The 12,808-nt window shown below is 41.6% G+C and overlaps 1 protein-coding gene across 4 annotated transcripts in view; it reads left to right on the top strand.

Annotated features, from left to right (window-relative positions):
- Positions 1 to 12,808, top strand: part of CSMD3 (CUB and Sushi multiple domains 3) — a 603,606-nt gene that overhangs the window by 244,055 nt on the left and 346,743 nt on the right. The gene's annotated exons all lie outside the window — the stretch shown is intronic.

Genomic DNA, 12,808 nt, shown 5'->3' with positions numbered 1-12,808 from the left:
TTTGTCAGTGGGTTTTATGATTCCTTGCAGTCATTCAGTTACATCTTGGATCTTAGCCCCGGGGAGACAGCACACCTCCCGAGACATCTTGTCAGGCCCACAGATCACTGCTTCTGTTCCCCTCAGTAGGGAATCCCCTATCACCACTACACGCCTCCTCTTAGGTTTGGTCGGGGTTCTTCCGTGAGCTGTCCGTTCCAAGGTTGCCTGCACATTCCCTGAGGACTGACTTTGCTGCTCGTCTTCATATACCTGATCGACTGTAATGAGGGAGAGATCCTCAAATGGAGTCTGTTCTTCGTCTTCCATGCTAGGGGAGAGGACTTCAAAGCGATTGTGTATTTCTAAACCATCAGAGCGAACCCTGGGCCTACTACTTCTTTGAGTCACGTTTCTCCATATATCTGGCTCCTGTGTTGGTGAACTAGCCTCCTTCTTAGGGGTGTCCCCTGTCTCCTCCTCCGTGGAGACGGTGTTCTCTGTTGCTTCCAAGAAGAGCTCCAGCTCTCTAATTCTTTGGAGCGTAGCTACACGTTCCTCCAGTTGTTGGACTTCTAAGAGGGCAATCAACATACAATTGCTGCAGGTAAAGCTGCCTGCAACCTTTGGCAAGATGGCAAACATTGCGCAGGAACCGCAGGCGACTGCAGCTGTTCCCTCACCCTCCATCTTGAAAATGTGTCGTTGGGGGTGGCTACAGTGGTCCTCCATCTTAAAAGGCGTGAAGACAGGACAAATACCCCCCCAAAAAAACCTAGGTCTCCCCCAACAAACATTTGAGACTAGCTCCCCTAAATTAAAAAGATGGATCAAACTGTGCGCGCCGCTGCCCTGCAAGCTCTGATAAGTTCCTCCCACAGCTAATCACCTGACTCAACAGAAACCCTGCCCCCTCTGACCTTTGCACAGGGAGAGCAGCTAATCAGCCACATAGAAACACACACACAAGAAAACTCTTTTGCTCCTCCTTCAGCTGCTACCCTGCAAGCTCTGATAAGCTTGCAGAATGGCCTCAGATGGTGATTGCAGGATCTGGGTCAGTTCTTATGGGGAGAGGCAGTCCTTGAGGTATTGCAGTCCTGAGCTATTTAAGGCATTTTAAAGGTCAAAGCCAGCCCTCTGAATTTGGCCCAGAAACTAATTGGCAGCCAGTGCAGTTGTTCTAGGATTGGTGTAATATGCTCAAAGCATCCTGCTCCAGTGAGCAACATGGGCTGGATTTGACGCGTCAAAGAAGCACTTAAGAAAAAAATGCATTCTAACCTTTATAATGAGAAATCGTATTGGCAAAAATGGAACTCCACAGCACCATCTGATGTCACAGTGTTATATCACATATAAAATGCTTTTGCTTTACCATTCTAGCTGAGTCCATGGTCACCAAATTCTGTACCAGTTGAAGTTTCTGAACTGTCTTCAGAGGCAGCCCTACCTATAAAAACATTGAACATACATATCTCATCTGTTTCTTCCAGACCCGTATAGAGAGGGGAGCAGCCAGGTACACTTGCCCCAGACCTCAAAGAGCTAAGCCAGCCAGAAAGCCCCTCCAGGAACCAGCTGTTTTTTCAGGAAACAATGTGTGGTCTTGAACCACACAATTGATATCCCACAAATACCATATTTTTCTGTGTATAAGACTAGGTTTTTTTCCTTAAAAAGAATGTCAAAAATTAGGGGGCACCTTATACACGGATACAGCTCCCCCCATTTTCTTAAATCTGAGTCCCCCAAAATAGGGGGCATCTTATAGACAGAAAAATACGGTAGTTAATGGTTTGATCATGTGATGTATTAGATGATATGTTTATAGGCCTTATGCAAAGATAATGTACATCCATGGGTTGCTAGTTTTCCTGGATGTGTTATAGGCATGTTCAGTGAGCAGGTAGATGCTGTTTTGCTACATTTACAGCTTAGCAAGATCGTTCAAACTAGCTCAGAGTGAGTGCAGTCTATAGTCATACCTCGGGTTGAATGCACTTTGGGTTGAGCGCGTTCGAGTTGTGCTCCGCGGCAACCCGGAAGTAACGGAGCATGTTACTTCTGGGTTTCGCCTCTTGCGCATGCGCAGACACTCAAAATGACATCACGTGCATGTGCAGAAGCGGCTAAAAGCAACACACATGTGCACAGACGTGCCATCGCTAGTTAAGTTAGCTTCTGGATGCGAACGGGGCTTCGGAACGGATCCCGTTCGTATCCAGAGGTACCACTGAACATGAATTACTTTTTGGCACTACCCTGACCTATCTGACTCCAAGAACATAAGCATAATGTGCATGCAGTATTTATAAAATACAGAGAGATCTCCAATTACCTATAGATAAGTTTGTTTCTTATAATGGAAGCTTTCCCTTTTTCTTTTACACCATGCTCATTGCTTGTGTAACCTTGATAGGAATGTGTGTGGTGTTTTTGTGTGTGGCTCCTTTCTATTATTTTATATTGTTTCTCCTCCTTGTTAAAAGCACCCAAAACCACAAATCTTTGTCACACAGCACTGGAAAAGCTGCATTATTTATTTGTCTTTCCTTTTTTATTCCAACCCTGCTACATATCTGGGGCTCAGATTAGAAGGGAAAACTTTTTAATAACTACGAAGTTTTAAAATATGCATTTCTCTCTTATAATTCTAACCTAAGAGAACCATATCATGTTGTTAAAACAGAGAAACTTTGAAAACTTAATAAATACAAGAAGATGTTTGGGCTCTTCCAGTGGCAAACTTGCCAAGGAAGTGAGTTGATCCAATACCTTCCACACAAAATTCTTTTCCATTTCAATATGAACATTACAGTAAGATGGACACTGAGGTTCAGCGCCGAAGGCCTCCTGGCAGTTCCCTCACTGCGAGAAGTGAGGTTGCAGGGAACCAGGCAGAGGGCCTTCTTGGTAGTGGCGCCTGCCCTGTGGAACGCCCTCCCACCAGATGTCAAGGAAATAAACTACTATCTGACTTTTAGAAGACACCTGAAGGCAGACCTGTATAGGGAAGTTTTTAATGTTTGAAGTTTTATTCTGTTTAATATTTTGTTGGGATTCGCCCAGAGTGGTTGGGGAAACCCAGCCAGATGGGTGGGGTATAAATAACAAATTATTATTACATTAGATTAGATTACATTACATTGTTGTTGTTTAGTCGTGTCCGACTCTTCGTGACCCCATGGACCAGAGCACGCCAGGCACTCCTGTCTTCCACAGCCTCCCGCAGTTTGGTCAAAGTCATGCTGGTAGCTTTGAAAACACTATCCAACCGTCTCATCCTCTGTCATCCCCTTCTCCTTGTGCTCTCCATCTTTCCCAACATCAGGGTCTTTTCTAGGGAGTCTTCTCTTCTCAAAGGTGGCCAAAGTATTGGAGTCTCAGCTTCAGGATCTGTCCTTCCAGTTAGCACTCAGGGCTGATTTCCATCGGAATGGATAGGTTTTATCTTCTTGCATTCCATGGGACTCTCAAGAGTCTCCAGCACCACAATTCAAAAGCATCAATTCTTTGGCGATCAGCCTTCTTTATGGTCCAGCTCTCACTTCCATGCATCACTCACTTCATTACATTACATTACATTGCATTTGCATTACATTTAAGATAACAGCTTGTTCTAATACATTACTGTGCCCAAATATTTTGTGCTCTTCTCTCTTATTTGAAGGGTGTAGGTTTCAAATTGTGCTTTGTGGAATGTTAGGGTTCCTTGGAAGCTTGTCAACTGGTCCTCTGCATCATGAGAAGATCAAACAAGCTTGACCCCCGCTACTGATCTTCCCTACAGTGCACAGTTATGGGAGCCAGGTGCTCTCAGATCTCACAGAGAATCATGCTCCGCATGAACTGCACCTTTGTGCCATCCCTCATAACTTTCTACAACATATGGGTATTTAGTGGGGGAACAACTTGATGTAGAGTTTCTTGAAAGTAGCACAAATGAAAACCAATGTTTTCATACAATCTATTTCAGGCCTTTAAAAAAAACAACAACAACCTGGTTGGCTTTATTTTGTCAGCCTTGTCTAAATTTGCATGGTTATGGATGAGAGAGCTTGTCATGTACCTGTCACATAGGAAGAACAACATGCAGCCTGGGATAACATGTCTTGGTTTATTAGGCTGAGAGATTCACCATCCTCACACCATCCTTTCCATGCCACAATTCAATAAATCCTGGATTCAATCACAGTTCCTTCTCATGTCCATAGCAGTTATGAATTCTGTGACTTCAGATTCTGGTTCACTCAGAACTATGGGACCGGAATTTCCTGCTCTGGATGGAATGAGAAATTATGATAAATTCAGCCAGGAAGTCTACTGTTGCAATACTGGAGAAGGGAGGATGGAAAGGGGATGTGTGAGCACAATAATTATTCCTATCTTGGCTTAATAAGCATCAATATGCTATGTCTGAACAGGGCCGTTGTGAAGCATACTGAGATCTGGGTGCATTGTGACCTGGCCTCAGTCTTATGCCCAGGCATTAACCACAAAAACAAAGTGGTTTGACCAAGGGAAGACCTATATGATTTGAAAGAGAACTCCAAAAATGGGCCCTGTGCCACAGCTGTGTTATTTCCACTGCAGTTCTAGACTACAGATGTGCTAAAATATATTTTCTTTAGAATTAAGGCATATAAGGTCAGCCAATAACCTACTGGGAGAGAGACATATCATTTCTTCTCTCCTTCCGATGGCTGTATAATTGAATAAAAAGCTCTCTGAACTTCACCGCAACAAATGAAACTTTTGAGTGGATTGGATAATTTAGTTAACTAAAAGCAGATATATGTTCACTCCAAGATTACAGCAGAGACAGATACGAGCGAAACACAAACAAAGCACCCAGCCTATTTTTGATCCCCAGAGTGCATTTAAATAGATTAATTTGCAGATCAGATGTTTTGGATTTAATCTAAGCTATTCAATGCTGATTTAATTTAAATAAAACTTTCTCTAGAGAGATTAACTCATCCTAAGATTGATCTCTATTAGACACATGCTTATGACATGAAAGTGAAGCCTGAGCTCCAGCAAGTAGAGGAGAGAATGTGTTCGGAATAATAACTGAGCAGAGACGGCACGCAGGCCTTTTTTATATGTGTGCCCAAGACGGACTGACTCCAACATTTGTGTGTGGTGTTCTGCAGTTATTAGAAGAGGAAGTTTATTCTTTAATGCTGTTTTCCTATTTAAAACAGTGGCAGTTTTTTTTGTTTCTGGTATATTGCTTCTGAACTACACTGGCAGGCTGATAAATCAGATCACCAACCATACATAATTTATTTCAGTAGGTAACTGGCTGCGCAGCACAGAATACAAATACGTTTTGAACGCTGTTCTGCACACTGCATACTTGACCAGGTTTTAAACTTACCCAGTGTCTAAAGCATTTTCTTCACTCTATATCTGTCTGTCCAGTCGGCTGTGCTGTAGGTTCCCGTAATAAAAATGTACAGACTGCACATGCAGGCATAGGCTATATGAAATGGCAGGGGCTGGAAGTTTGGCAGTAGAAGTGAATGCACTGCCTTGAAATTGTTGCTGGCAATAATGATGTTAGGGCTGTAATCATCAACACTTTTACTTGGGAGCATGCCCCACTGAACTCAGTAGGACTGACTTCTGAGTAGACATGTCTAGGATTGCACTCCAATCTACTGGTGAATATTGACCATTGTATTGCTTGGGCTCCCTTGGAATGAGGATCGCTGGAGACTTGTGCCATTTTATGTGATAAAAGGCTATAAATGCAGGTGGATGAATGGGTTCGTGGTGCTAAGACTCCAGCAGATTCTGCTCCTACCTTAAATTTCTTGCCATGGGGACAGATGTGGACTTTGGCAATATGGCAGCCTGAGCAAAGACAAAATTTGATGCCCCCCCCCCAATATTGAGTAGGCATCAGTATAAATATAGGCTGCATCACCACCAGCAGCATCAATTATTATTATTATTATAATTGTGTGCCCTGTCATCTTGGCAACCTGTGCAGGGGAACCGCCTGCGCCACCCTAAAGCTGAGGGGTGATAGAGCCACAACCTGGGATTCTGCACTTAGAACAAGGCAAACTTCTCAGTCTCTTTTTCTGCTCCAGTTGTATGCCTGTCCCCAAATTGCTGGGTAGTTTGACCCCTTATCCTGGCCAAGCAGAGGACAATAGAATGAGTCATACCCTCACTTTCCTTTCCTTGTCATAAATATAACAGTTGAGTTGATAATCAGCAGTTAACACTGCTCTGAGAGAATATCTCTTTCCAGATCCTGCTAGCAATTTTTGACATCTTAAGCAGTTTTAAAAGGTGAAGGGACCCCTGACCATTAGGTCCAGTCTCTGGGGTTGCGGTGCTCATCTTGCTTTACTGGCTAAGGGAGCTGGCGTACAGCTTCCAGGTCATGTGGCCAGCATGACTAAGCCGCTTCTGGCGAACCAGAGCAGCACATGGAAACGCCATTTACCTTCACGCTGGAGCAGTACCTATTTATCTACTTACATTCCGTGCTTTTGAACTGCTAGGTTGGAAGGAGCTGGGACTAAGCAACGGGAGCTCACCCCATCTCAGGGATCCGAACCACTGACCTTCTGATCAGTAAGCCCTAGGCTCAGTGGTTTAGACCACAGCACCACAAACAAACAAACAAACAAACACACAAACACACACACACATACATACATACATACATCCTGGATATTTTACTATTAGATATATTACTATTAGTTGAGAGAATCCCCAAGTCTCACCACTCACAGCCCATAACAATATTTAAATAGCTGTTTACAGTTGCCAGTGTATGTTGGTGCTTTCACAACATTTGCCTAGGATTACCAGTGTTTTTATGTACATGATAGGATTTGGGGCCTTTGCTATAACATACACAGGACTCCAAAAACTTCTTTTAAAAAATAAAGGCAGTTAACCATCAGATACAGAATTTAATGAATCTTTATTTGCGTCAGCCATTGGCCATAACAATAAAACAACAGTACGATATACAAAGAATAGACATAAAGTCAATTATATAAAATACATTTTAGGGTTTTGATCAGATACAGAATGTTGTTGCTATTTTAAATAAAGAAATATTCATAGGTAAGGTAGTCACAGAGACCTAAAAAAATGTCCTTCTGAATGCATTTGTTTAATATCATGCAGACAATTCACATCTTGTCTTGCAGACCATAACACTATGATGAGAACTGGATTCTCTCCCTGACATTACACAAAATACATCCTTACTCTGCAATATGAATGACTTACATACTTACTTATTTAAGACATTTATAGACATCTTAATTATTCACATCTCTAAGCAGTGTACATAAAAACAAGCCACAGCAAATGAACAATAAAGCAAACAAAAAAGATTTTAAAATGGAATTCAACCTTACAATGCCTGCTGGAAATAAGTCATATGAAATATAGCTTGTAACTTTACTTACTTCTTGGCTGGGAAGCAACAAATGGTTTGGTCATTTACCAATGGAGCACTGTAGGCAACATTATCATGTATCACCTCTCTGTAGTAGAGAGTCAGAGGTGTCCTCGGGCTTCAAGTAAGAACTAGCATTGCTACTTACTAATTGAACTTATCTGATTCTTTTAACACAAAACACAATGGAGGCCCAGAGCATGGTCTAACTGCAGTTAGCCATATCATCAATAACATAAGTAACAAGGAATTCTTCCTCCTAGGCTGCTTCTGAAAGGCAGATTACCCCTCCTTTCGGTTATAAACTCTTCATTCTCCAATACTGCAATACTTTTGGATACATTTCAGTTGGTAAGAACATGAGACTCACTGTTGTGGGTTCGAGCCCACTGTAGAGCTAATTCCCAAGTATTTGAGCCTCCATTCTGCAGAACCACAGAATGACAACAATATTAAAGCCATGCAGCATAGCATGTGTGCTGAAATCATAGAATCATAAAGTTGGGTGGGACCCTGAAGGTCATCTGCATTTATTTCTGAGCTACACTGATATAAAGCAATATGAAGGTTTTGTCTTTGGTGCTACATCAGCTGTTGGTGCTACATCACAGACAGGGCCAGATTTAGGTTTGATGAGGCCCTAAGCTACTGAAGGTAATGGGGCCCTTTATATCTCCATCTGTCCTTTGCCAACTGTCCTTTGTTGCTGTTTTTTGTGTTGAATATATGCTATATGGTAATATATGGCGAGCAGGCTAGCAGGCGGGGCCCATTACTTACATCATAGGAGCCTATAGTGGTGCCTCGCAAGACGAAATTAATTCATTCCGCGAGTTTTTTCGCCTAGCGAATTTTTCGTCTTGCGAAGCACAGTGTCGGAAAAGTTTTGGAAAAGCTTCAAAAATCACCAAAAACCTCAAAAAAGGCCACCACACCGCGTTCTCTGAGTTGCTCCTCGAAGTCAAGTCGCAACTGTATTAACGGTGTTAAGAAAAAGGAAACAAACTTGCAAGACGTTTTCGTTTTTCGTCTTGCGAAGCAAGCCCATAGGGAAATTCGTCTTGCGAAGCAGCTCAAAAACTGCAAAACCCTTTTGTCTAGCGAGTTTTTCATCTTGTGAGGCATTCGTCTTGCGGGGCACCACTGTACACAACACAAAACACTGTTGCTGTATGTAGATTTTAATTTATTTGTTTTTTATCTTATATTTTGGAAATGTACATCCACTTTTTTTCTTTAATTTTTTGTTCGGCCCTAAGCTATAGCTTGTTTAGCTTATACATAAATCTGGCACTGATCACAAATAACCATCCCTTGATAATGCAATAAAGTAAAGGTAAAGGTACCCCTGCCCGTACGGGCCAGTCGTGTCCAACTCTAGGGTCGGACTTAAGAGGCCGGGAGCCAGCGCTGTCCGGAGACACTTCTGGGTCACGTGACCAGCGTGACGAAGCTGCTCTGGCGAGCCAGCACCAGCGCAGCACACGGAAACACCGTTTACCTTCCCGCTATAAAGCGGTCCCTATTTATCTACTTGCACTTACGAGTGCTTTCGAACTGCTAGGTGGGCAGGAGCTGGGACCAAAAGACAGAAGCTCACCCCGCCGCGGGGATTCAAACCGCCGACCATGCGATCGGCAAGCCCTACGTGCTGATGTTTTACCCACAGCGCCACCTGCATGACAAATATGCAAATGGGAAGCAGACCAGAGAGACCAGCTCAATGCACTGTATGAGTTGTGCTTCCTGGATTTTGCAGATCGATGCACTCATCTTCCTTAGATATGTCTCTCTCTGAATAGTTTACCAGTTTATCTAGTCAAAATGCACAGCTCACTCCCTCTGGGTTGTATACACCCACTGTGGGTGGCTGGCTGGCTCCTAGTCACTCCAAGCCAGAGTGGAGAGGCATGGTTTTTGTGTATCCCTGGGCCTGCATGCTTGGCAGCAGCCAACCTGGTAAATTCCTAAGTATGCCTCTGCAGTCACTCCCATCCATCGATTCTCCTCACCAAATCTCTTTACCCCAGCATTGTCATTGTAAGGCAAACATGTTCACTCATAACGTGGAATCTGCCTTGGTGTTGTATATAATTTATAAATAACCTTTAGTATTATTTTATTTAAGAATCCAGAATGTAAACCATTGCCATGCTTCAAAGAGCACTTGTCATGCAGCTAAGAACGGACTGCCTCTGCATTATGATAATAGCGAACAGCTTTATAATTTATGTGGAAGAGAAATTGACATGGGAAGAAAGGGTAGCTATACGATTAGAATAAGCAAAGATTTCACACCAGTAGCCATTGCAAATCCTGTCAGTTTGCAGAACTACTTACAGTAAAATAATCCCACAGAAATCATAGTCAGATTTAAAACACACACACACAATGATTTTAATTAGAAAATTGCAGATATCAGCATGTGCTTAATTAGAACAATCTTCACCTTAGCCCAAAGCTGTCATGTCTAAAAAGTGATAATGAATAACTGCCTTGATTGGCAGACTTAACTAGATATTAGCAGTGTAAAAAAATGAAGCTGCTCCTTTTTCTCCATTTGTATTAGCAGGAAGCCATCATTTAAGTGCTAAAGATCTTTTCTGTAAAATGCATTTGTAATTTAATCTTTACACTGCATCTTTTGATGGAGAATAGGTACCTCGAACTTCAGCATGAGAATTCGTGGCTTAAATCTTTTCTGTATCTGTCGTTTTGAGCTGAAGACTGTCATTGAATTTCAAGCAAACCTCATCTGCTTGGAAGTAAGCCTCACTGAGTTCAATGGGATGTTGGATTTGGTGAGGCAACTTATGAAGGACTTGCATTTCCATGAATTGTTGGAAGAGCTTGGTGTACAAAGAACTCCTGCTTGGATGTTAGGAGCTCCCTCTCACCATATATAACCAAAAGTGTTATATATAGAACAAATAGCTTTTCTTCTACACTTAGGGTAGGATGGTTCAGAGAGATACTCTTGGAGGAGCACTGGTGTCTGCATTGACAGTCAGGTGGAGTGTAGCCTGTGCAGTTGCACAAGACAGAAATTCTTATCAACGTGGTTGCTGGGCAAAGGGGCTTGGGGCAGAGAAAACATACTGGTCTTTCTGTTGACAAACCAGATCCTTAGCTGCATTCCTAGCTGCAGTTCTGTCTAATAAAAAGGAGTGGGTTGAATACAATACAGTTGACTGCCAGCACTCTTCAGATGAAAGTCAGGGGAAGGGGAGTCAGAGAACAGAGGCTCACTAACCTTCGTTTACAGTAGAGAGTAAAATAATAGATTGTAGCATTTCACTTCTTTGGCAATGTGTTACTTGTTATTAGTACTGCAGCAATATGGGAGGTGAGATGTTCTGCTTTGTTTTGATCATGTTCTCTGTGTTTTGTTTATGTACAAATGAAGGCCTTTTGCTAAATAAAGATTTGGTGCTATGAAGTTCAATGGGGCTTATTCCAAAGTAAATGTATATAGGATTGTAGCCTAATGATCTTTCTGGACATTTTTCAATTAAGTATTTGTTTTCTTGGCCTTATGCATTTAATAATTGAATAGTGGAAAATGCTGTACAATTTTTATTTTATTCAAGAGTCTCTGTGCAGTATCATTACATCAGGAACATGAATAAACAATATTTAGTGAATAGGATGAGAGGTCATGTTCAAATCCATTACCGTTTTACTCTTTCACCATCACTTTCTGCCTCTGACATAGGTTTAGATGATTCCCCATGTTCCATTCCCCTTAAAATAATATGTTTTCTCATCTGCTTCTTGGAACTAATAAATTGACCACCAAGAGGTGCTGTTTCCACAACTAAAAGGCAGGATGGTAGATGCTTATGAGCCTTAACCTTGTTCTGGGTGTAGCTTCTCTTTAAAGGCAAAAGTTAGTCCTTCATAAATCAGAACCACCCACATATGTCAGGTTTCACAGCTGAATGAACAGAATTTAATGGCAACTGTTCCAGGCTACTGATGAAACAATACAATCACAATATCGGGACGTTGCTCTTTATTCATTTTAAGTAAGGTGACATCTACCACTTTGCAGCATCTCTGCTTTCTGCAGAACTGAAGCTAGACTGGTGGAAAAGAAAATGGATGAAATGAGGAATTTCTAAGCACCTAAGCTTAAAAAAAATAAAAATAAAATGCTATCCAAATTAATTTGACTCACGGGTAATTTAGGAACAGTGAAAATTTACTTCAGAGATGTGTAATAAGATTTTCCCACTTGGTATCCATAGACAACAGTGCTCCATATGTTCTTCATGATCTTTGTCTATAGCATTTGCATAACAATATTTTGGATAAGTTTTTATATGCTATGTAAAGTGTGTCCTGATATGCTGTGCATTTTCATTATGGGCAATGTGACTGCCAATTTGGATCAAGCATTAGACAACCCCAAGTTTCAATTAGGCTGAAATTCAGCTTTATAACAATAGAAAGGCCTTAACAGTTTGGGGCCAAGATGTCTGAAGGTACAGCTTTCCCCGTACCAATCTGCCCATGAGTAAGATCAGTGGGGGAGGCCCCTTCTTGTGACTGCATTGCCAAAAGTGCATATTGTAGCACCTTGTCTCTTCAATGTCCCACACTCAGAGATATGTGTAGCCCTGAACTTACTCAAATGCTGGCACCAATTAAAAGCACATAATGTTATCCAGACATTTGTAGGAGGTTAAGCTGCTGTTGTGTGTCTGTGTTATTATTCTTGCATATGATTTATTCATGTATTTATTTGACTTAGTCACTCACTGTAAGAGTTTCTAAGCAGCAGCACTATGAATTGTTTGAAATGGCTATTGTAGGTGGTGTTAAAATGTATATGTATTAGTTGTAGCATTCCCTGTGATCTGCATTATGAAACGTGGATTTATAAATAACACTAAATGATTTAGATGTCCCTTTTATGAAGAGCCACATAGTGAGACCATTTATCCCTTGCTGGTGAGGCTCGCTGACCTCCTGGAAAAGCAAAAAAATTGACCTTTTCCTGTTAGGCAAAGATCATAAGATGACCCGGATGGTCACCAGATTCTGTATACAGATCTGTAGGCGCAGACCATCCCCCGATCCAAAGTAGTTCGTTAAGAAAATCCCCAAACTCGGTTCCATGGTTGACTCTGGGTCATCTCTCTGCGGCACCTTATCTTAAAGTTTTACATCTCTATACGCTTATCACGTTTATAAATTTTAAATTTATTGTTGTACATTGTTTTACATGTTTTGTTTTCCTTCTGGGATTGTACCCCCAAGTGTGTTTTATAAACTGGTCTCTGACCGTAATAAATTATCTATTTATCTATCTAGCACTAAATGAATGCAGTTAACAAATATGCATGTTTTAAATGTTCACAAGTAGGGAGTAGAAAACCTTTA

Source organism: Podarcis vaucheri (assembly GCF_965113315.1).
Source record: "Podarcis vaucheri genome assembly, chromosome: 8".
NCBI classification, from domain to species: domain Eukaryota; kingdom Metazoa; phylum Chordata; class Lepidosauria; order Squamata; family Lacertidae; genus Podarcis; species Podarcis vaucheri.
Note: the sequence above shows the minus strand (reverse complement) of the source record. Positions and strands in the feature narration are given on the sequence as shown.